Genomic DNA, 24,394 nt, shown 5'->3' with positions numbered 1-24,394 from the left:
CTGTTTATAACAGTGTGTAGGAAGTTGTTTGATAAAGTGGGCAAAGCTTATACTTGGACCAGAAGGAAGAATATAGGAAACTAAATGAAAACATGGATAATTCAGAGAAAATGACTGTAAACAGATGAGAACTGGTTTAGAACAGCTCAAAGAGATTCTCCAAGTCAGTTCATAGTGTAGCAAAGGTAGATAAGATCTGGGTAATCCTTAATTCGAGTTAAGATCACATGAAACACTGTATGAATCCTGTATTCTTTACTTAAAAGAGACTAGAGTGGTAAATGTGTGTTATACAAGGTAGAATACCATTGAAATAGAGAAAGAAACACATTCGGCAGCTTTGGAAAGCCTTACACTTCACTGAAATGTAGTACTACACTCTGTAACACAGTTGAGAGACAATGTTCCCGAGCTGCCTCTGTTCATAACAGTGTGTAGGAAGTTGTTTGATAAAGTGTGCAAAGCTTATACTTGGACCAGAAGGAAGAATATAGGAAACTACATGAAAACATGGATAATTCAGAGAAAATGACTGTAAACAGATGAGAACTGGTTTAGAACAGCTCAAAGAGATTCTCCAAGTCAGTTCATAGTGTAGAAAAGGTAGATAAGATCTGGGTAATCCTTAATTCGAGTTAAGATCACATGAAACACTGTATGAATCCTGTATTCTTTTCTTTAAAGAGACTAGAGTGGTAAATGTGTGTTATACAAGGCAGAATACCATTGAAATAGAGAAAGAAACACATTCGGCAGCTTTGGAAAGCCTTACACTTCACTGAAATGTAGTACTACACTCTGTAACACAGTTGAGAGACAATGTTCCCGAGCTGCCTCTGTTTATAACAGTGTGTAGGAAGTTGTTTGATAAAGTGGGCAAAGCTTATACTTGGACCAGAAGGAAGAATATAGGAAACTACATGAAAATATGGATAATTCAGAGAAAATGACTGTAAACAGATGAGAACTGGTTTAGAACAGCTCAAAGAGATTCTCCAAGTCAGTTCATAGTGTAGAAAAGGTAGATAAGATCTGGGTAATCCTTAATTCGAGTTAAGATCACATGAAACACTGTATGAATCCTGTATTCTTTACTTAAAAGAGACTAGAGTGGTAAATGTGTGTTATACAAGGCAGAATACCATTGAAATAGAGAAAGAAACACATTCGGCAGCTTTGGAAAGCCTTACACTTCACTGAAATGTAGTACTACACTCTGTAACACAGTTTAGAGACAATGTTCCCGAGCTGCCTCTGTTTATAACAGTGTGTAGGAAGTTGTTTGATAAAGTGGGCAAAGCTTATACTTGGACCAGAGGGAAGAATATAGGAAACTAAATGAAAACATGGATAATTCAGAGAAAATGACTGTAAACAGATGAGAACTGGTTTAGAACAGCTCAAAGAGATTCTCCAAGTCAGTTCATAGTGTAGCAAAGGTAGATAAGATCTGGGTAATCCTTAATTCGAGTTAAGATCACATGAAACACTGTATGAATCCTGTATTCTTTACTTAAAAGAGACTAGAGTGGTAAATGTGTGTTATACAAGGTAGAATACCATTGAAATAGAGAAAGAAACACATTCGGCAGCTTTGGAAAGCCTTACACTTCACTGAAATGTAGTACTACACTCTGTAACACAGTTGAGAGACAATGTTCCCGAGCTGCCTCTGTTTATAACAGTGTGTAGGAAGTTGTTTGATAAAGTGGGCAAAGCTTATACTTAGACCAGAAGGAAGAATATAGGAAACTACATGAAAACATGGATAATTCAGAGAAAATGACTGTAAACAGATGAGAACTGGTTTAGAACAGCTCAAAGAGATTCTCCAAGTCAGTTCATAGTGTAGAAAAGGTAGATAAGATCTGGGTAATCCTTAATTCGAGTTAAGATCACATGAAACACTGTATGAATCCTGTATTCTTTACTTAAAAGAAACTAGAGTGGTAAATGTGTGTTATACAAGGCAGAATACCATTGAAATAGAGAAAGAAACACATTCGGCAGCTTTGGAAAGCCTTACACTTCACTGAAATGTAGTACTACACTCTGTAACACAGTTGAGAGACAATGTTCCCGAGCTGCCTCTGTTCATAACAGTGTGTAGGAAGTTGTTTGATAAAGTGGGCAAAGCTTATACTTGGACCAGAAGGAAGAATATAGGAAACTACATGAAAACATGGATAATTCAGAGAAAATGACTGTAAACAGATGAGAACTGGTTTAGAACAGCTCAAAGAGATTCTCCAAGTCAGTTCATAGTGTAGAAAAGGTAGATAAGATCTGGGTAATCCTTAATTCGAGTTAAGATCACATGAAACACTGTATGAATCCTGTATTCTTTTCTTAAAAGAGACTAGAGTGGTAAATGTGTGTTATACAAGGCAGAATACCATTGAAATAGAGAAAGAAACACATTCGGCAGCTTTGGAAAGCCTTACACTTCACTGAAATGTAGTACTACACTCTGTAACACAGTTGAGAGACAATGTTCCCGAGCTGCCTCTGTTTATAACAGTGTGTAGGAAGTTGTTTGATAAAGTGGGCAAAGCTTATACTTGGACCAGAAGGAAGAATATAGGAAACTACATGAAAATATGGATAATTCAGAGAAAATGACTGTAAACAGATGAGAACTGGTTTAGAACAGCTCAAAGAGATTCTCCAAGTCAGTTCATAGTGTAGAAAAGGTAGATAAGATCTGGGTAATCCTTAATTCGAGTTAAGATCACATGAAACACTGTATGAATCCTGTATTGTTTACTTAAAAGAAACTAGAGTGGTAAATGTGTGTTATACAAGGCAGAATACCATTGAAATAGAGAAAGAAACACATTCGGCAGCTTTGGAAAGCCTTACACTTCACTGAAATGTAGTACTATACTCTGTAACACAGTTGAGAGACAATGTTCCCGAGCTGCCTCTGTTCATAACAGTGCAGTGTGTAGGAAGTTGTTTGATAAAGTGGGGAAAGCTTATACTTGGACCAGAAGGAAGAATATAGGAAACTACATGAAAACATGGATAATTCAGAGAAAATGACTGTAAACAGATGAGAACTGGTTTAGAACAGCTCAAAGAGATTCTCCAAGTCAGTTCATAGTGTAGAAAAGGTAGATAAGATCTGGGTAATCCTTAATTCGAGTTAAGATCACATGAAACACTGTATGAATCCTGTATTCTTTACTTAAAAGAAACTAGAGTGGTAAATGTGTGTTATACAAGGCAGAATACCATTGAAATAGAGAAAGAAACACATTCGGCAGCTTTGGAAAGCCTTACACTTCACTGAAATGTAGTACTACACTCTGTAACACAGTTGAGAGACAATGTTCCCGAGCTGCCTCTGTTCATAACAGTCTGTAGGAAGTTGTTTGATAAAGTGGGGAAAGCTTATACTTGGACCAGAAGGAAGAATATAGGAAACTACATGAAAACATGGATAATTCAGAGAAAATGACTGTAAACAGATGAGAACTGGTTTAGAACAGCTCAAAGAGATTCTCCAAGTCAGTTCATAGTGTAGAAAAGGTAGATAAGATCTGGGTAATCCTTAATTCGAGTTAAGATCACATGAAACACTGTATGAATCCTGTATTCTTTTCTTAAAAGAGACTAGAGTGGTAAATGTGTGTTATACAAGGCAAAATACCATTGAAATAGAGAAAGAAACACATTCGGCAGCTTTGGAAAGCCTTACACTTCACTGAAATTTAGTACTACACTCTGTAACACAGTTGAGAGACAATGTTCCCGAGCTGCCTCTGTTAATAACAGTGTGTAGGAAGTTGTTTGATAAAGTGTGCAAAGCTTATACTTGGACCAGAAGGAAGAATATAGGAAACTACATGAAAACATGGATAATTCAGAGAAAATGACTGTAAACAGATGAGAACTGGTTTAGAACAGCTCAAAGAGATTCTCCAAGTCAGTTCATAGTGTAGAAAAGGTAGATAAGATCTGGGTAATCCTTAATTCGAGTTAAGATCACATGAAACACTGTATGAATCCTGTATTCTTTTCTTTAAAGAGACTAGAGTGGTAAATGTGTGTTATACAAGGCAGAATACCATTGAAATAGAGAAAGAAACACATTCGGCAGCTTTGGAAAGCCTTACACTTCACTGAAATGTAGTACTACACTCTGTAACACAGTTGAGAGACAATGTTCCCGAGCTGCCTCTGTTTATAACAGTGTGTAGGAAGTTGTTTGATAAAGTGGGCAAAGCTTATACTTGGACCAGAAGGAAGAATATAGGAAACTACATGAAAATATGGATAATTCAGAGAAAATGACTGTAAACAGATGAGAACTGGTTTAGAACAGCTCAAAGAGATTCTCCAAGTCAGTTCATAGTGTAGAAAAGGTAGATAAGATCTGGGTAATCCTTAATTCGAGTTAAGATCACATGAAACACTGTATGAATCCTGTATTCTTTACTTAAAAGAGACTAGAGTGGTAAATGTGTGTTATACAAGGCAGAATACCATTGAAATAGAGAAAGAAACACATTCGGCAGCTTTGGAAAGCCTTACACTTCACTGAAATGTAGTACTACACTCTGTAACACAGTTTAGAGACAATGTTCCCGAGCTGCCTCTGTTTATAACAGTGTGTAGGAAGTTGTTTGATAAAGTGGGCAAAGCTTATACTTGGACCAGAGGGAAGAATATAGGAAACTAAATGAAAACATGGATAATTCAGAGAAAATGACTGTAAACAGATGAGAACTGGTTTAGAACAGCTCAAAGAGATTCTCCAAGTCAGTTCATAGTGTAGCAAAGGTAGATAAGATCTGGGTAATCCTTAATTCGAGTTAAGATCACATGAAACACTGTATGAATCCTGTATTCTTTACTTAAAAGAGACTAGAGTGGTAAATGTGTGTTATACAAGGTAGAATACCATTGAAATAGAGAAAGAAACACATTCGGCAGCTTTGGAAAGCCTTACACTTCACTGAAATGTAGTACTACACTCTGTAACACAGTTGAGAGACAATGTTCCCGAGCTGCCTCTGTTTATAACAGTGTGTAGGAAGTTGTTTGATAAAGTGGGCAAAGCTTATACTTAGACCAGAAGGAAGAATATAGGAAACTACATGAAAACATGGATAATTCAGAGAAAATGACTGTAAACAGATGAGAACTGGTTTAGAACAGCTCAAAGAGATTCTCCAAGTCAGTTCATAGTGTAGAAAAGGTAGATAAGATCTGGGTAATCCTTAATTCGAGTTAAGATCACATGAAACACTGTATGAATCCTGTATTCTTTACTTAAAAGAAACTAGAGTGGTAAATGTGTGTTATACAAGGCAGAATACCATTGAAATAGAGAAAGAAACACATTCGGCAGCTTTGGAAAGCCTTACACTTCACTGAAATGTAGTACTACACTCTGTAACACAGTTGAGAGACAATGTTCCCGAGCTGCCTCTGTTCATAACAGTGTGTAGGAAGTTGTTTGATAAAGTGGGCAAAGCTTATACTTGGACCAGAAGGAAGAATATAGGAAACTACATGAAAACATGGATAATTCAGAGAAAATGACTGTAAACAGATGAGAACTGGTTTAGAACAGCTCAAAGAGATTCTCCAAGTCAGTTCATAGTGTAGAAAAGGTAGATAAGATCTGGGTAATCCTTAATTCGAGTTAAGATCACATGAAACACTGTATGAATCCTGTATTCTTTTCTTAAAAGAGACTAGAGTGGTAAATGTGTGTTATACAAGGCAGAATACCATTGAAATAGAGAAAGAAACACATTCGGCAGCTTTGGAAAGCCTTACACTTCACTGAAATGTAGTACTACACTCTGTAACACAGTTGAGAGACAATGTTCCCGAGCTGCCTCTGTTTATAACAGTGTGTAGGAAGTTGTTTGATAAAGTGGGCAAAGCTTATACTTGGACCAGAAGGAAGAATATAGGAAACTACATGAAAATATGGATAATTCAGAGAAAATGACTGTAAACAGATGAGAACTGGTTTAGAACAGCTCAAAGAGATTCTCCAAGTCAGTTCATAGTGTAGAAAAGGTAGATAAGATCTGGGTAATCCTTAATTCGAGTTAAGATCACATGAAACACTGTATGAATCCTGTATTGTTTACTTAAAAGAAACTAGAGTGGTAAATGTGTGTTATACAAGGCAGAATACCATTGAAATAGAGAAAGAAACACATTCGGCAGCTTTGGAAAGCCTTACACTTCACTGAAATGTAGTACTATACTCTGTAACACAGTTGAGAGACAATGTTCCCGAGCTGCCTCTGTTCATAACAGTGCAGTGTGTAGGAAGTTGTTTGATAAAGTGGGGAAAGCTTATACTTGGACCAGAAGGAAGAATATAGGAAACTACATGAAAACATGGATAATTCAGAGAAAATGACTGTAAACAGATGAGAACTGGTTTAGAACAGCTCAAAGAGATTCTCCAAGTCAGTTCATAGTGTAGAAAAGGTAGATAAGATCTGGGTAATCCTTAATTCGAGTTAAGATCACATGAAACACTGTATGAATCCTGTATTCTTTACTTAAAAGAAACTAGAGTGGTAAATGTGTGTTATACAAGGCAGAATACCATTGAAATAGAGAAAGAAACACATTCGGCAGCTTTGGAAAGCCTTACACTTCACTGAAATGTAGTACTACACTCTGTAACACAGTTGAGAGACAATGTTCCCGAGCTGCCTCTGTTCATAACAGTCTGTAGGAAGTTGTTTGATAAAGTGGGGAAAGCTTATACTTGGACCAGAAGGAAGAATATAGGAAACTACATGAAAACATGGATAATTCAGAGAAAATGACTGTAAACAGATGAGAACTGGTTTAGAACAGCTCAAAGAGATTCTCCAAGTCAGTTCATAGTGTAGAAAAGGTAGATAAGATCTGGGTAATCCTTAATTCGAGTTAAGATCACATGAAACACTGTATGAATCCTGTATTCTTTTCTTAAAAGAGACTAGAGTGGTAAATGTGTGTTATACAAGGCAAAATACCATTGAAATAGAGAAAGAAACACATTCGGCAGCTTTGGAAAGCCTTACACTTCACTGAAATTTAGTACTACACTCTGTAACACAGTTGAGAGACAATGTTCCCGAGCTGCCTCTGTTAATAACAGTGTGTAGGAAGTTGTTTGATAAAGTAGGGAAAGCTTATACTTGGACCAGAAGGAAGAATATAGGAAACTACATGAAAACATGGATAATTCAGAGAAAATGACTGTAAACAGATGAGAACTGGTTTAGAACAGCTCAAAGAGATTCTCCAAGTCAGTTCATAGTGTAGCAAAGGTAGATAAGATCCGGGAAATCCTTAATTCGAGTTAATATCACATGAAACACTGTATGAATCCTGTATTGTTTACTTAAAAGAGACTAGAGTGGAAAATGTGTGTTATACAAGGCAGAATACCATTGAAATAGTGAAAGAAACACGTTCGGCAGCTTTGGAAGGCCTTACACTTCACTGAAATGTAGTACTACACTCTATAACACAGTTGAGAGACAATGTTCCCGAGCTGCCTCATTTCATAACAGTGTGTAGGAAGTTGTTTGATAAAGTGGGTAAAGATTATACTTGTACAAGAAGGCAGAATATAAGAAACTGTATGAAAACATGGATAATTCAGAGAAAATGACTGTAAACAGATGAGAACTCGTTTAGAACAGCTGAAAGAGATTGCCCAAGTCAGTTCTTTGTGTAGAAAAGGTAGTTAAGATCCGGGAAATCCTTAATTCGAGTTAAGATCACATGAAACACTGTATGAATCCTGAATTCTTTACTTAAAAGAGACTGGAGTGGTAAATGTGTGTTATACAAGGCAGAATACCATTGAAATAGAGAAAGAAACACATTCGGCAGCTTTGGAAAGCCTTACACTTCACTGAAATGTAGTACTACACTCTGTAACACAGTTGAGAGACAATGTTCCCGAGCTGCCTCTGTTCATAACATTGTGTAGGAAGTTGTTTGATAAAGTTGGGAAAGCTTATACTTTTACCAGAAGGAAGAATATAGGAAACTACATGAAAGCATGGATAATTCAGAGAAAATGACTGTAAACAGATGAGAACTGGTTTAGAACAGCTCAAAGAGATTCTCCAAATCAGTTCTTAGTGTAGAAAAGGTAGATAAGATCTGGGTAATCCTTAATTCGAGTTAAGATCACATGAAACACTGTATGAATCCTGTATTCTTTACTTAAAAGAAACTAGAGTGGTAAATGTGTGTTATACAAGGCAGAATGCCATTGAAATAGAGAAAGAAACACATTCGGCAGCTTTGGAAAGCCTTACACTTCACTGAAATGTAGTACTACACTCTGTAACACAGTTGAGAGACAATGTTCCCGAGCTGCCTCTGTTCATAACATTGTGTAGGAAGTTGTTTGATAAAGTGGGGAAAGCTTATACTTGGACCAGAAGGAAGAATATAGGAAACTACATGAAAACATGGATAATTCAGAGAAAATGACTGTAAACAGATGAGAACTGGTTTAGAACAGCTCAAAGAGATTCTCCAAGTCAGTTCATAGTGTAGCAAAGGTAGATAAGATCTGGGTAATCCTTAATTCGAGTTAAGATCACATGAAACACTGTATGAATCCTGTATTCTTTACTTAAAAGAGACTAGAGTGGTAAATGTGTGTTATACAAGGCAGAATACCATTGAAATAGAGAAAGAAACACATTCGGCGGCTTTGGAAAGTCTTATACTTCACTGAAATGTAGTACTACACTCTGTAACACAGTTGAGAGACAATGTTCCCGAGCTGCCTCTGTTTATAACAGTGTGTAGGAAGTTGTTTGATAAAGTGGGCAAAGCTTATACTTGGACCAGAAGGAAGAATATAAGAAACTGTTTGAAAACATGGATAATTCAGAGAAAATGACTGTAAACAGATGAGAACTCGTTTAGAACAGCTGAAAGAGATTGCCCAAGTCAGTTCTTAGTGTAGAAAAGGTAGTTAAGATCCGGGAAATCCTTAATTCGAGTTAAGATCACATGAAACACTGTATGAATCCTGTATTCTTTACTTAAAAGAGACTGGAGTGGTAAATGTGTGTTATACAAGGCAGAATACCATTGAAATAGAGAAAGAAACTCATTCGGCAGCTTTGGAAAGCCTTACACTTCACTGAAATGTAGTACTACACTCTGTAACACAGTTGAGAGACAATGTTCCCGAGCTGCCTCTGTTCATAACAGTGAGTAGGAAGTTGTTTGATAAAGTGGGCAAAGCTTATACTTGGACCACAAGGAAGAATATAGGAAACTACATGAAAACATGGACAATTCAGAGAAAATGACTGTAAACCGATGAGAACTGGTTTAGAACAGCTCAAAGAGATTCTCCAAATCAGTTCCTAGTGTAGAAAAGGTTGATAAGATCTGGGTAATCCTTAATTCGAGTTAAGATCACATGAAACACTGTATGAATCCTGTATTCTTTACTTAAAAGAAACTAGAGTGGTAAATGTGTGTTATACAAGGCAGAATACCATTGAAATAGAGAAAGAAACACATTCGGCAGCTTTGGAAAGCCTTACACTTCACTGAAATGTAGTACTACACTCTATAGCACAGTTGAGAGACAATGTTCCCGAGCTGCCTCTGTTCATAACATTGTGTAGGAAGTTGTTTGATAAAGTGGGGAAAGCTTATACTTGGACCAGAAGGAAGAATATAGGAAACTACATGAAAACATGGATAATTCAGAGAAAATGACTGTAAACAGATGAGAACTGGTTTAGAACAGCTCAAAGAGATTCTCCAAGTCAGTTCATAGTGTAGCAAAGGTAGATAAGACAGGGAAATCCTTAATTCGAGTTAATATCACATGAAACACTGTATGAATCCTGTATTGTTTACTTAAAAGAGACTAGAGTGGAAAATGTGTGTTATACAAGGCAGAATACCATTGAAATAGTGAAAGAAACACGTTCGGCAGCTTTGGAAGGCCTTACACTTCCCTGAAATGTAGTACTACACTCTATAACACAGTTGAGAGACAATGTTCCCGAGCTGCCTCATTTCATAACAGTGTGTAGGAAGTTGTTTGATAAAGTGGGTAAAGATTATACTTGTACCAGAAGGCAGAATATAAGAAACTGTATGAAAACATGGATAATTCAGAGAAAATGACTGTAAACAGATGAGAACTCGTTTAGAACAGCTGAAAGAGATTGCCCAAGTCAGTTCTTAGTGTAGAAAAGGTAGTTAAGATCCGGGAAATCCTTAATTCGAGTTAAGATCACATGAAACACTGTATGAATCCTGTATTCTTTACTTAAAAGAGACTAGAGTGGTAAATGTGTGTTATACAAGGCAGAATACCATTGAAATAGAGAAAGAAACACATTCGGCAGCTTTGGAAAGCCTTACACTTCACTGAAATGTAGTACTACACTCTGTAACACAGTTTAGAGACAATGTTCCCGAGCTGCCTCTGTTTATAACAGTGTGTAGGAAGTTGTTTGATAAAGTGGGCAAAGCTTATACTTGGACCAGAAGGAAGAATATAGGAAACTAAATGAAAACATGGATAATTCAGAGAAAATGACTGTAAACAGATGAGAACTGGTTTAGAACAGCTCAAAGAGATTCTCCAAGTCAGTTCATAGTGTAGCAAAGGTAGATAAGATCTGGGTAATCCTTAATTCGAGTTAAGATCACATGAAACACTGTATGAATCCTGTATTCTTTACTTAAAAGAGACTAGAGTGGTAAATGTGTGTTATACAAGGTAGAATACCATTGAAATAGAGAAAGAAACACATTCGGCAGCTTTGGAAAGCCTTACACTTCACTGAAATGTAGTACTACACTCTGTAACACAGTTGAGAGACAATGTTCCCGAGCTGCCTCTGTTCATAACAGTGTGTAGGAAGTTGTTTGATAAAGTGTGCAAAGCTTATACTTGGACCAGAAGGAAGAATATAGGAAACTACATGAAAACATGGATAATTCAGAGAAAATGACTGTAAACAGATGAGAACTGGTTTAGAACAGCTCAAAGAGATTCTCCAAGTCAGTTCATAGTGTAGAAAAGGTAGATAAGATCTGGGTAATCCTTAATTCGAGTTAAGATCACATGAAACACTGTATGAATCCTGTATTCTTTTCTTAAAAGAGACTAGAGTGGTAAATGTGTGTTATACAAGGCAGAATACCATTGAAATAGAGAAAGAAACACATTCGGCAGCTTTGGAAAGCCTTACAATTCACTGAAATGTAGTACTACACTCTGTAACACAGTTTAGAGACAATGTTCCCGAGCTGCCTCTGTTTATAACAGTGTGTAGGAAGTTGTTTGATAAAGTGGGCAAAGCTTATACTTGGACCAGAAGGAAGAATATAGGAAACTAAATGAAAACATGGATAATTCAGAGAAAATGACTGTAAACAGATGAGAACTGGTTTAGAACAGCTCAAAGAGATTCTCCAAGTCAGTTCATAGTGTAGCAAAGGTAGATAAGATCTGGGTAATCCTTAATTCGAGTTAAGATCACATGAAACACTGTATGAATCCTGTATTCTTTACTTAAAAGAGACTAGAGTGGTAAATGTGTGTTATACAAGGTAGAATACCATTGAAATAGAGAAAGAAACACATTCGGCAGCTTTGGAAAGCCTTACACTTCACTGAAATGTAGTACTACACTCTGTAACACAGTTGAGAGACAATGTTCCCGAGCTGCCTCTGTTCATAACAGTGTGTAGGAAGTTGTTTGATAAAGTGTGCAAAGCTTATACTTGGACCAGAAGGAAGAATATAGGAAACTACATGAAAACATGGATAATTCAGAGAAAATGACTGTAAACAGATGAGAACTGGTTTAGAACAGCTCAAAGAGATTCTCCAAGTCAGTTCATAGTGTAGAAAAGGTAGATAAGATCTGGGTAATCCTTAATTCGAGTTAAGATCACATGAAACACTGTATGAATCCTGTATTCTTTACTTAAAAGAGACTAGAGTGGTAAATGTGTGTTATACAAGGCAGAATACCATTGAAATAGAGAAAGAAACACATTCGGCAGCTTTGGAAAGCCTTACACTTCACTGAAATGTAGTACTACACTCTGTAACACAGTTTAGAGACAATGTTCCCGAGCTGCCTCTGTTTATAACAGTGTGTAGGAAGTTGTTTGATAAAGTGGGCAAAGCTTATACTTGGACCAGAGGGAAGAATATAGGAAACTAAATGAAAACATGGATAATTCAGAGAAAATGACTGTAAACAGATGAGAACTGGTTTAGAACAGCTCAAAGAGATTCTCCAAGTCAGTTCATAGTGTAGCAAAGGTAGATAAGATCTGGGTAATCCTTAATTCGAGTTAAGATCACATGAAACACTGTATGAATCCTGTATTCTTTACTTAAAAGAGACTAGAGTGGTAAATGTGTGTTATACAAGGTAGAATACCATTGAAATAGAGAAAGAAACACATTCGGCAGCTTTGGAAAGCCTTACACTTCACTGAAATGTAGTACTACACTCTGTAACACAGTTGAGAGACAATGTTCCTGAGCTGCCTCTGTTTATAACAGTGTGTAGGAAGTTGTTTGATAAAGTGGGCAAAGCTTATACTTAGACCAGAAGGAAGAATATAGGAAACTACATGAAAACATGGATAATTCAGAGAAAATGACTGTAAACAGATGAGAACTGGTTTAGAACAGCTCAAAGAGATTCTCCAAGTCAGTTCATAGTGTAGAAAAGGTAGATAAGATCTGGGTAATCCTTAATTCGAGTTAAGATCACATGAAACACTGTATGAATCCTGTATTCTTTACTTAAAAGAAACTAGAGTGGTAAATGTGTGTTATACAAGGCAGAATACCATTGAAATAGAGAAAGAAACACATTCGGCAGCTTTGGAAAGCCTTACACTTCACTGAAATGTAGTACTACACTCTGTAACACAGTTGAGAGACAATGTTCCCGAGCTGCCTCTGTTCATAACAGTGTGTAGGAAGTTGTTTGATAAAGTGGGCAAAGCTTATACTTGGACCAGAAGGAAGAATATAGGAAACTACATGAAAACATGGATAATTCAGAGAAAATGACTGTAAACAGATGAGAACTGGTTTAGAACAGCTCAAAGAGATTCTCCAAGTCAGTTCATAGTGTAGAAAAGGTAGATAAGATCTGGGTAATCCTTAATTCGAGTTAAGATCACATGAAACACTGTATGAATCCTGTATTCTTTTCTTAAAAGAGACTAGAGTGGTAAATGTGTGTTATACAAGGGAGAATACCATTGAAATAGAGAAAGAAACACATTCGGCAGCTTTGGAAAGCCTTACACTTCACTGAAATGTAGTACTACACTCTGTAACACAGTTGAGAGACAATGTTCCCGAGCTGCCTCTGTTTATAACAGTGTGTAGGAAGTTGTTTGATAAAGTGGGCAAAGCTTATACTTGGACCAGAAGGAAGAATATAGGAAACTACATGAAAATATGGATAATTCAGAGAAAATGACTGTAAACAGATGAGAACTGGTTTAGAACAGCTCAAAGAGATTCTCCAAGTCAGTTCATAGTGTAGAAAAGGTAGATAAGATCTGGGTAATCCTTAATTCGAGTTAAGATCACATGAAACACTGTATGAATCCTGTATTGTTTACTTAAAAGAAACTAGAGTGGTAAATGTGTGTTATACAAGGCAGAATACCATTGAAATAGAGAAAGAAACACATTCGGCAGCTTTGGAAAGCCTTACACTTCACTGAAATGTAGTACTATACTCTGTAACACAGTTGAGAGACAATGTTCCCGAGCTGCCTCTGTTCATAACAGTGCAGTGTGTAGGAAGTTGTTTGATAAAGTGGGGAAAGCTTATACTTGGACCAGAAGGAAGAATATAGGAAACTACATGAAAACATGGATAATTCAGAGAAAATGACTGTAAACAGATGAGAACTGGTTTAGAACAGCTCAAAGAGATTCTCCAAGTCAGTTCATAGTGTAGAAAAGGTAGATAAGATCTGGGTAATCCTTAATTCGAGTTAAGATCACATGAAACACTGTATGAATCCTGTATTCTTTACTTAAAAGAAACTAGAGTGGTAAATGTGTGTTATACAAGGCAGAATACCATTGAAATAGAGAAAGAAACACATTCGGCAGCTTTGGAAAGCCTTACACTTCACTGAAATGTAGTACTACACTCTGTAACACAGTTGAGAGACAATGTTCCCGAGCTGCCTCTGTTCATAACAGTCTGTAGGAAGTTGTTTGATAAAGTGGGGAAAGCTTATACTTGGACCAGAAGGAAGAATATAGGAAACTACATGAAAACATGGATAATTCAGAGAAAATGACTGTAAACAGATGAGAACTGGTTTAGAACAGCTCAAAGAGATTCTCAAAGTCAGTTCATAGTGTAGAAAAGGTAGATAAGATCTGGGTAATCCTTAATTCGAGTTAAGATCACATGAAACACTGTATGAATCCTGTATTCTTTACTTAAAAGAAACTAGAGTGGTAAATGTGTGTTATACAAGGCAGAATACCATTGAAATAGAGAAAGAAACACATTCGGCAGCTTTGGAAAGCCTTACACTTCACTGAAATGTAGTACTACACTCTGTAACACAGTTGAGAGACAATGTTCCCGAGCTGCCTCTGTTCATAACAGTGTGTAGGAAGTTGTTTTCTAAAGTGGGCAAAGCTTATACTTGGACCAGAAGGAAGAATATAGGAAACTACATGAAAACATGGATAATTCAGAGAAAATGACTGTAAACAGATGAGAACTGGTTTAGAACAGCTCAAAGAGATTCTCCAAGTCAGTTCATAGTGTAGAAAAGGTAGTTAAGATCCGGGAAATTCTTAATTCGAGTTAAGATCACATGAAACACTATATGAATCCTGTATTCTTTACTTAAAAGAGACTGGAGTGGTAAATGTGTGTTATACAAGGCAGAATACCATTGAAATAGAGAAAGAAACACATTCGGCAGCTTTGGAAAGCCTTACACTTCACTGAAATGTAGTACTACACTCTGTAACACAGTTGAGAGACAATGTTCCAGAGCTGCCTCTGTTCATAACATTGTGTACGAAGTTGTTTGATAAAGTGGGGAAAGCTTATACTTGGACCAGAAGGAAGAATATAGGAAACTACATGAAAACATGGATAATTCAGAGAAAATGACTGTAAACAGATGAGAACTGGTTTAGAACAGCTCAAAGAGATTCTCCAAGTCAGTTCATAGTGTAGCAAAGGTAGATAAGATCGGGGTAATCCTTAATTCGAGTTAAGATCACATGAAACACTGTATGAATCCTGTATTCTTTACTTAAAAGAGACTAGAGTGGTAAATGTGTGTTATACAAGGCAGAATACCATTGAAATAGAGAAAGAAACACATTCTGCAGCTTTGGAAAGCCTTACACTTCACTGAAATGTAGTACTACACTCTGTAACACAGTTGAGAGACAATGTTCCCGAGCTGCCTCTGTTTATAACAGTGTGTAGGAAGTTGTTTGATAAAGTGGGCAAAGCTTATACTTGGACAAGAAGGAAGAATATAGGAAACTACATGAAAACATGGATAATTCAGAGAAAATGACTGTAAACAGATGAGAACTGGTTTAGAACAGCTCAAAGAGATTCTCCAAGTCAGTTCATAGTGTAGCAAAGGTAGATAAGATCCGGGAAATCCTTAATTCGAGTTAAGATCACATGAAACACTGTATGAATCCTGTATTGTTTACTTAAAAGAGACTAGAGTGGAAAATGTGTGTTATACAAGGCAGAATACCATTGAAATAGTGAAAGAAACACGTTCGGCAGCTTTGGAAGGCCTTACACTTCACTGAAATGTAGTACTACACTCTATAACACAATTGAGAGACAATGTTCCCGAGCTGCCTCTGTTCATAACAGTGTGTAGGAAGTTGTTTGATAAAGTGGGGAAAGCTTATACTTGGAACAGAAGGAAGAATATAGGAAACTACATGAAAACATGGATAATTCAGAGAAAATGACTGTAAACAGATGAGAACTGGTTTAGAAGAGCTCAAAGAGATTCTCCAAGTCAGTTCATAGTGTAGAAAAGGTAGATAAGATCTGGGTAATCCTTAATTCGAGTTAAGATCACATGAAACACTGTATGAATCCTGTATTCTTTTCTTAAAAGAGACTAGAGTGGTAAATGTGTGTTATACAAGGCAGAATACCATTGAAATAGAGAAAGAAACACATTCGGCAGCTTTGGAAAGCCTTACACTTCACTGAAATGTAGTACTACACTCTGTAACACAGTTTAGAGACAATGTTCCCGAGCTGCCTCTGTTTATAACAGTGTGTAGGAAGTTGTTTGATAAAGTGGGCAAAGCTTATACTTGGACCAGAGGGAAGAATATAGGAAACTAAATGAAAACATGGATAATTCAGAGAAAATGACTGTAAACAGATGAGAACTGGTTTAGAACAGCTCAAAGAGATTCTCCAAGTCAGTTCATAGTGTAGCAAAGGTAGATAAGATCTGGGTAATCCTTAATTCGAGTTAAGATCACATGAAACACTGTATGAATCCTGTATTCTTTACTTAAAAGAGACTAGAGTGGTAAATGTGTGTTATACAAGGTAGAATACCATTGAAATAGAGAAAGAAACACATTCGGCAGCTTTGGAAAGCCTTACACTTCACTGAAATGTAGTACTACACTCTGTAACACAGTTGAGAGACAATGTTCCCGAGCTGCCTCTGTTTATAACAGTGTGTAGGAAGTTGTTTGATAAAGTGGGCAAAGCTTATACTTAGACCAGAAGGAAGAATATAGGAAACTACATGAAAACATGGATAATTCAGAGAAAATGACTGTAAACAGATGAGAACTGGTTTAGAACAGCTCAAAGAGATTCTCCAAGTCAGTTCATAGTGTAGAAAAGGTAGATAAGATCTGGGTAATCCTTAATTCGAGTTAAGATCACATGAAACACTGTATGAATCCTGTATTCTTTACTTAAAAGAAACTAGAGTGGTAAATGTGTGTTATACAAGGCAGAATACCATTGAAATAGAGAAAGAAACACATTCGGCAGCTTTGGAAAGCCTTACACTTCACTGAAATGTAGTACTACACTCTGTAACACAGTTGAGAGACAATGTTCCCGAGCTGCCTCTGTTCATAACAGTGTGTAGGAAGTTGTTTGATAAAGTGGGCAAAGCTTATACTTGGACCAGAAGGAAGAATATAGGAAACTACATGAAAACATGGATAATTCAGAGAAAATGACTGTAAACAGATGAGAACTGGTTTAGAACAGCTCAAAGAGATTCTCCAAGTCAGTTCATAGTGTAGAAAAGGTAGATAAGATCTGGGTAATCCTTAATTCGAGTTAAGATCACATGAAACACTGTATGAATCCTGTATTCTTTTCTTAAAAGAGACTAGAGTGGTAAATGTGTGTTATACAAGGCAGAATACCATTGAAATAGAGAAAGAAACACATTCGGCAGCTTTGGAAAGCCTTACACTTCACTGAAATGTAGTACTACACTCTGTAACACAGTTGAGAGACAATGTTCCCGAGCTGCCTCTGTTTATAACAGTGTGTAGGAAGTTGTTTGATAAAGTGGGCAAAGCTTATACTTGGACCAGAAGGAAGAATATAGGAAACTACATGAAAATATGGATAATTCAGAGAAAATGACTGTAAACAGATGAGAACTGGTTTAGAACAGCTCAAAGAGATTCTCCAAGTCAGTTCATAGTGTAGAAAAGGTAGATAAGATCTGGGTAATCCTTAATTCGAGTTAAGATCACATGAAACACTGTATGAATCCTGTATTGTTTACTTAAAAGAAACTAGAGTGGTAAATGTGTGTTATACAAGGCAGAATACCATTGAAATAGAGAAAGAAACACATTCGGCAGCTTTGGAAAGCCTTACACTTCACTGAAATGTAGTACTATACTCTGTAACACAGTTGAGAGACAATGTTCCCGAGCTGCCTCTGTTCATAACAGTGCAGTGTGTAGGAAGTTGTTTGATAAAGTGGGGAAAGCTTATACTTGGACCAGAAGGAAGAATATAGGAAACTACATGAAAACATGGATAATTCAGAGAAAATGACTGTAAACAGATGAGAACTGGTTTAGAACAGCTCAAAGAGATTCTCCAAGTCAGTTCATAGTGTAGAAAAGGTAGATAAGATCTGGGTAATCCTTAATTCGAGTTAAGATCACATGAAACACTGTATGAATCCTGTATTCTTTACTTAAAAGAAACTAGAGTGGTAAATGTGTGTTATACAAGGCAGAATACCATTGAAATAGAGAAAGAAACACATTCGGCAGCTTTGGAAAGCCTTACACTTCACTGAAATGTAGTACTACACTCTGTAACACAGTTGAGAGACAATGTTCCCGAGCTGCCTCTGTTCATAACAGTCTGTAGGAAGTTGTTTGATAAAGTGGGGAAAGCTTATACTTGGACCAGAAGGAAGAATATAGGAAACTACATGAAAACATGGATAATTCAGAGAAAATGACTGTAAACAGATGAGAACTGGTTTAGAACAGCTCAAAGAGATTCTCCAAGTCAGTTCATAGTGTAGAAAAGGTAGATAAGATCTGGGTAATCCTTAATTCGAGTTAAGATCACATGAAACACTGTATGAATCCTGTATTCTTTACTTAAAAGAAACTAGAGTGGTAAATGTGTGTTATACAAGGCAGAATACCATTGAAATAGAGAAAGAAACACATTCGGCAGCTTTGGAAAGCCTTACACTTCACTGAAATGTAGTACTACACTCTGTAACACAGTTGAGAGACAATGTTCCCGAGCTGCCTCTGTTCATAACAGTGTGTAGGAAGTTGTTTGATAAAGTGGGCAAAGCTTATACTTGGACCAGAAGGAAGAATATAGGAAACTACATGAAAACATGGATAATTCAGAGAAAATGACTGTAAACAGATGAGAACTGGTTTAGAACAGCTCAAAGAGATTCTCCAAGTCAGTTCATAGTGTAGAAAAGGTAGATAAGATCTGGGTAATCCTTAATTCGAGTTAAGATCACATGAAACACTGTATGAATCCTGTATTCTTTTCTTAAAAGAAACTAGAGTGGTAAATGTGTGTTATACAAGGCAGAATACCATTGAAATAGAGAAAGAAACACATTCGGCAGCTTTGGAAAGCCTTACACTTCACTGAAATGTAGTACTACACTCTGCAACACAGATGAGAGACAATGTTCCTGAGCTGCCTCTGTTCATAACAGTGTGTAGGAAGTTGTTTGATAAAGTAGGGAAAGCTTATACTTGGACCAGAAGGAAGAATATAGGAAACTACATGAAAACATGGATAATTCAGAGAAAATGACTGTAAACAGATGAGAACTGGTTTAGAACAGCTCAAAGAGATTCTCCAAGTCAGTTCATAGTGTAGCAAAGGTAGATAAGATCCGGGAAATCCTTAATTCGAGTTAATATCACATGAAACACTGTATGAATCCTGTATTGTTTACTTAAAAGAGACTAGAGTGGAAAATTTGTGTTATACAAGGCAGAATACCATTGAAATAGTGAAAGAAACACGTTCGGCAGCTTTGGAATGCCTTACACTTCACTGAAATGTAGTACTACACTCTATAACACAGTTGAGAGACAATGTTCCCTAGCTGCCTCATTTCATAACAGTGTGTAGGAAGTTGTTTGATAAAGTGGGTAAAGATTATACTTGTACCAGAAGGCAGAATATAAGAAACTGTATGAAAACATGGATAATTCAGAGAAAATGACTGTAAACAGATGAGAACTCGTTTAGCACAGCTGAAAGAGATTGCCCAAGTCAGTTCTTAGTGTAGAAAAGGTAGTTAAGATCCGGGAAATTCTTAATTCGAGTTAAGATCACATGAAACACTATATGAATCCTGTATTCTTTACTTAAAAGAGACTGGAGTGGTAAATGTGTGTTATACAAGGCAGAATACCATTGAAATAGAGAAAGAAACACATTCGGCAGCTTTGGAAAGCCTTACACTTCACTGAAATGTAGTACTACACTCTGTAACACAGTTGAGAGACAATGTTCCCGAGCTGCCTCTGTTCATAACATTGTGTACGAAGTTGTTTGATAAAGTGGGGAAAGCTTATACTTGGACCAGAAGGAAGAATATAGGAAACTACATGAAAACATGGATAATTCAGAGAAAATGACTGTAAACAGATGAGAACTGGTTTAGAACAGCTCAAAGAGATTCTCCAAGTCAGTTCATAGTGTAGCAAAGGTAGATAAGATCGGGGTAATCCTTAATTCGAGTTAAGATCACATGAAACACTGTATGAATCCTGTATTCTTTACTTAAAAGAGACTAGAGTGGTAAATGTGTGTTATACAAGGCAGAATACCATTGAAATAGAGAAAGAAACACATTCTGCAGCTTTGGAAAGCCTTACACTTCACTGAAATGTAGTACTACACTCTGTAACACAGTTGAGAGACAATGTTCCCGAGCTGCCTCTGTTTATAACAGTGTGTAGGAAGTTGTTTGATAAAGTGGGCAAAGCTTATACTTGGACCAGAAGGAAGAATATAGGAAACTACATGAAAACATGGATAATTCAGAGAAAATGACTGTAAACAGATGAGAACTGGTTTAGAACAGCTCAAAGAGATTCTCCAAGTCAGTTCATAGTGTAGCAAAGGTAGATAAGATCCGGGAAATCCTTAATTCGAGTTAAGATCACATGAAACACTGTATGAATCCTGTATTGTTTACTTAAAAGAGACTAGAGTGGAAAATGTGTGTTATACAAGGCAGAATACCATTGAAATAGTGAAAGAAACACGTTCGGCAGCTTTGGAAGGCCTTACACTTCACTGAAATGTAGTACTACACTCTATAACACAATTGAGAGACAATGTTCCCGAGCTGCCTCTGTTCATAACAGTGTGTAGGAAGTTGTTTGATAAAGTGGGGAAAGCTTATACTTGGAACAGAAGGAAGAATATAGGAAACTACATGAAAACATGGATAATTCAGAGAAAATGACTGTAAACAGATGAGAACTGGTTTAGAACAGCTCAAAGAGATTCTCCAAGTCAGTACATAGTGTAGCAAAGGTAGATAAGATCTGGGTAATCCTTAATTCGAGTTAAGATCACATGAAACACTGTATGAATCCTGTATTCTTTACTTAAAAGAGACTAGAGTGGTAAATGTGTGTTATACGAGGCAGAATACCATTGAAATAGAGAAAGAAACACATTCGGCAGCTTTGGAAAGCCTTACACTTCACTGAAATGTAGTACTACACTCTGTAACACAGTTGAGAGACAATGTTCCCGAGCTGCCTCTGTTTATAACAGTGTGTAGGAAGTTGTTTGATAAAGTGGGCAAAGCTTATACTTGGACCAGAAGGAAGAATATAGGAAACTAAATGAAAACATGGATAATTCAGAGAAAATGACTGTAAACAGATGAGAACTGGTTTAGAACAGCTCAAAGAGATTCTCCAAGTCAGTTCATAGTGTAGCAAAGGTAGATAAGATCTGGGTAATCCTTAATTCGAGTTAGGATCACATGAAACACTGTATGAATCCTGTATTCTTTACTTAAAAGAGACTAGAGTGGTAAATGTGTGTTATACAAGGCAGAATACCATTGAAATAGAGAAAGAAACACATTCGGCAGCTTTGGAAAGCCTTACACTTCACTGAAATGTGGTACTACACTCTGTAACACAGTTGAGAGACAATGTTCCCGAGCTGCCTCTGTTTATAACAGTGTGTAGGAAGTTGTTTGATAAAGTGGGCAAAGCTTATACTTGGACCAGAAGGAAGAATATAGGAAACTACATGAAAACATGGATAATTCATTGAAAATGACTGTAAACAGATGAGAACTGGTTTAGAACAGCTCAAAGAGATTCTCCAAGTCAGTTCATAGTGTAGAAAAGGTAGATACGATCTGGGTAATCCTTAATTCGAGTTAAGATCACATGAAACACTGTATGAATCCTGTATTCTTTACTTAAAAGAAACTAGAGTGGTAAATGTGTGTTATACAAGGCAGAATACCATTGAAATAGAGAAAGAAACACATTCGGCAGCTTTGGAAAGCCTTACACTTCACTGAAATGTAGTACTACACTCTGTAACACAGTTGAGAGACAATGTTCCCGAGCTGCCTCTGTTCATAACAGTGTGTAGGAAGTTGTTTGATAAAGTGGGCAAAGCTTATACTTGGACCAGAAGGAAGAATATAGGAAACTACATGAAAACACGGATATTTCAGAGAAAATGACTGTAAACAGATGAGAACTGGTTTAGAACAGCTCAAAGAGATTCTCCAAGTCAGTTCATAGTGTAGAAAAGGTAGATAAGATCTGGGTAATCCTTAATTCGAGTTAAGAGCACATGAAACACTGTATGAATCCTGTATTCTTTTCTTAAAAGAGACTAGAGTGGTAAATGTGTGTTATACAAGGCAGAATACCATTGAAATAGAGAAAGAAACACATTCGGCAGCTTTGGAAAGCCTTACACTTCACTGAAATGTAGTACTACACTCTGTAACACAGTTGAGAGACAATGTTCCCGAGCTGCCTCTGTTTATAACAGTGTGTAGGAAGTTGTTTGATAAAGTGGGCAAAGCTTATACTTGGACCAGAAGGAAGAATATAGGAAACTACATGAAAACATGGATAATTCAGAGAAAATGACTGTAAACAGATGAGAACTGGTTTAGAACAGCTCAAAGAGATTCTCCAAGTCAGTTCATAGTGTAGAAAAGGTAGATAAGATCTGGGTAATCCTTAATTCGAGTTAAGATCACATGAAGCACTGTATGAATCCTGTATTGTTTACTTAAAAGAAACTAGAGTGGTAAATGTGTGTTATACAAGGCAGAATACCATTGAAATAGAGAAAGAAACACATTCGGCAGCTTTGGAAAGCCTTACACTTCACTGAAATGTAGTACTATACTCTGTAACACAGTTGAGAGACAATGTTCCCGAGCTGCCTCTGTTCATAACAGTGCAGTGTGTAGGAAGTTGTTTGATAAAGTGGGCAAAGCTTATACTTGGACCAGAAGGAAGAATATAGGAAACTACATGAAAACATGGATAATTCAGAGAAAATGACTGTAAACAGATGAGAACTGGTTTAGAACAGCTCAAAGAGATTCTCCAAGTCAGTTCATAGTGTAGCAAAGGTAGATAAGATCTGGGAAATCCTTAATTCGAGTTAAGATCACATGAAACACTGTATGAATCCTGTATTCTTTACTTAAAAGAAACTAGAGTGGTAAATGTGTGTTATACAAGGCAGAATACCATTGAAATAGAGAAAGAAACACATTCGGCAGCTTTGGAAAGCCTTACACTTCACTGAAATGTGGTACTACACTCTGTAACACAGTTGAGAGACAATGTTCCCGAGCTGCCTCTGTTTATAACAGTGTGTAGGAAGTTGTTTGATAAAGTGGGCAAAGCTTATACTTGGACCAGAAGGAAGAATATAGGAAACTACATGAAAACATGGATAATTCAGAGAAAATGACTGTAAACAGATGAGAACTGGTTTAGAACAGCTCAAAGAGATTCTCCAAGTCAGTTCATAGTGTAGAAAAGGTAGATACGATCTGGGTAATCCTTAATTCGAGTTAAGATCACATGAAACACTGTATGAATCCTGTATTCTTTACTTAAAAGAAACTAGAGTGGTAAATGTGTGTTATACAAGGCAGAATACCATTGAAATAGAGAAAGAAACACATTCGGCAGCTTTGGAAAGCCTTACACTTCACTGAAATGTAGTACTACACTCTGTAACACAGTTGAGAGACAATGTTCCCGAGCTGCCTCTGTTCATAACAGTGTGTAGGAAGTTGTTTGATAAAGTGGGCAAAGCTTATACTTGGACCAGAAGGAAGAATATAGGAAACTACATGAAAACATGGATAATTCAGAGAAAATGACTGTAAACAGATGAGAACTGGTTTAGAACAGCTCAAAGAGATTCTCCAAGTCAGTTCATAGTGTAGCAAAGGTAGATAAGATCCGGGAAATCCTTAATTCGAGTTAAGATCACATGAAACACTGTATGAATCCTGTATTGTTTACTTAAAAGAGACTAGAGTGGAAAATGTGTGTTATACAAGGCAGAATACCATTGAAATAGTGAAAGAAACACGTTCGGCAGCTTTGGAAGGCCTTACACTTCACTGAAATGTAGTACTACACTCTATAACACAATTGAGAGACAATGTTCCCGAGCTGCCTCTGTTCATAACAGTGTGTAGGAAGTTGTTTGATAAAGTGGGGAAAGCTTATACTTGGAACAGAAGGAAGAATATAGGAAACTACATGAAAACATGGATAATTCAGAGAAAATGACTGTAAACAGAT

This window comes from Pipistrellus hanaki (assembly GCF_964339955.1).
Source record: "Pipistrellus hanaki genome assembly, chromosome: 15".
NCBI lineage: Eukaryota > Metazoa > Chordata > Mammalia > Chiroptera > Vespertilionidae > Pipistrellus > Pipistrellus hanaki.
This window is presented reverse-complemented; position numbering follows the sequence as displayed.